Source organism: Suricata suricatta, chromosome 5 (assembly GCF_006229205.1).
Source record: "Suricata suricatta isolate VVHF042 chromosome 5, meerkat_22Aug2017_6uvM2_HiC, whole genome shotgun sequence".
Classification (NCBI taxonomy): domain Eukaryota; kingdom Metazoa; phylum Chordata; class Mammalia; order Carnivora; family Herpestidae; genus Suricata; species Suricata suricatta.
In genome coordinates this window covers 125,776,263-125,778,377 of record NC_043704.1, presented here as the reverse complement: position 1 = coordinate 125,778,377, position 2,115 = coordinate 125,776,263, and positions in this window count along the sequence as shown.

Below are 2,115 nucleotides of genomic sequence, written 5' to 3'. Positions count from 1 at the left end.
GGGGGGGGGAGGGATCAGGGGTATTCCTGGGGAGGGAGAGTGGGGGTACACCCGAGGGGGAGGGATCAAGGGTACATCTGGGGAAAGAGGGATCAGGGAGTTACAAATCCAGGCTGGTTTCACTGGACTTAGGATGTAAAATTAACAAAGAAAGAAAGAAGCCCTTAGGAAAGGCATTCTTTTGAATTAAGTGATACGTTGAAATAGAGCTAATAATTAAAGCATTTTTTATGGCAATTTTTTTAAAGGACTCATTCAAGTAGGCCCACCTGCAAAGCCACTCCTCCTCTTTTCAAAACACATTTCAGAAAACTGGGGTGTGACTTTGCTGTCACTTGACTCACTTTTCTTGTCTCCCTCAGGTGAGTCCCAGTCCCAAAGCCCCTGCAGTGTCGCTTGCAGGGGGCCAGAGCTGGAGGATCAACATAAATAGATGCATAGTCCCCATTCTCACGGAGGCAGAGGCGCTCCTGAGCTTCCCCAGACAGCCGCAGCAGCATAGCCAGGACCTGCGCCAGGTAAGGGAAGGTAGCAAAGTTAGAGGCTCCCCACCCCGACCCCCAGCCATTGGCTCAGAGCCTCTGAGCAGCTGATGGGCAAGGATACATGAGTAAATAAAGAAACACCTACAGAGTTCTCATAATAAAAGAGGAAACATTTCTGGGGCAATTTCTAAAGACAATTTAATTCAAAAAAATCTTGTGTGGGGCTTATGCAGAGAATCCTAAGTGACTTGCATCTTTAAAAAAATGGTTTAAAGTTTATTTATTTTGAGAGAGAGAGAAAGAGCACCTGTGCTCGAGAGCATGCACATGGGGAAGGGGCAGAGAGAGAGAGAGGGAGAAAGAGAATCCCATGCTGACAGCGTGAAGCCCTCCAGGGGGCTTGATTCCATGAACTGAACCATGAGATTGTGACCTGAGCCAAAACCAAGAGTCTGACGCTTAACTGACTGAGCCAACCAAATGGCCTGACTTGCATCTTTAATAATGGATCTGTCTTGGGCACAGAGGTGGATTTTTAATGAGTTTTTTGTTGATGTCACCAACAATAGAACATCTCAAATGAGGCTCCTGATCAGTGATTCTGTGGGAGGCACCGTGAACATTCATTTACAAGTACTTCCTGTAACAAAGAATGCCAACAGCAGGCCATGCTGGGTCTCCCACATAGGTTGTTAGGTAGGAGAGGCTGTGACTCTGGGTTGGGACCTGGAGTCCTCTTCACAGATATGGAGAACTTCCCAAAGGAGAAGGAATCAAGGAGTGGGTGGAGTCCCCACCTGCTGTCTGATCTTTTGAAGAAAGGATGGCACCTAATGATGGAATGGGCTGTGCTGGGGAGTACTGAGCTCCTCATCACTGACGGTGCTGAAGCAGAGGCAGGCTACCCCTCGACAGGCATGCTGCAGAGGGTGTTCATGCGTCAGATGGGGGATCAAAAGAGACAAGTTATTCCCATCAGGAAAGACAGGAGAGAGAGTTTCCAAACACCAGGGGGGAGGGGGCAGCAAATTACTGTTGTCTTTTGGAGCCACTGATCTGCCCCCTCCCCCAGATCTCTGGGGCTGGTTTCGTGCGTGTACAACCCGTGCTCTCACATGGGGGCTCGTGCTCAGTGGGGCCCCACACTCGCTTTATTGCTCTGCTGTAACTGCCTTGAAATTCTTAATTTTTTAATGAGGGATGCCCTGTTTTCATTTTGCAGTGAGCCCTGAAAATTCTGTAGCCTGTCCTGTTAGTACTTCTTTTGACCATCCCAACCCCAGGCAGCATTGGATCTGCTTTGTTGCTGTAGGTTAACTATGTCCTTTTAGAGTTTCATATAAAATGGACTTGTAAGTATGCGCTTCTTCGAGTCTATTCTTTTAGTGAGAACAATGCCCTTGAGATCATTGTGTGTGTGTGTGTGGTTTGCAGTAGTTTGTCCCTTTTTCATTTGTTGATGGACATTTAGGTTTTCAGTATTTGTCTCTTATGAACAGAGGTGTTACAAACTTGTGTGTACAAGTCTTTGTGTGGACATAGCTTTTCATTTCTCTTGGGTAATCCCTGGATGGGATTTCTGATGCATAGGGTAAGTGTGTGACAAACTCTCAAACTGTTTTCCAGAGTG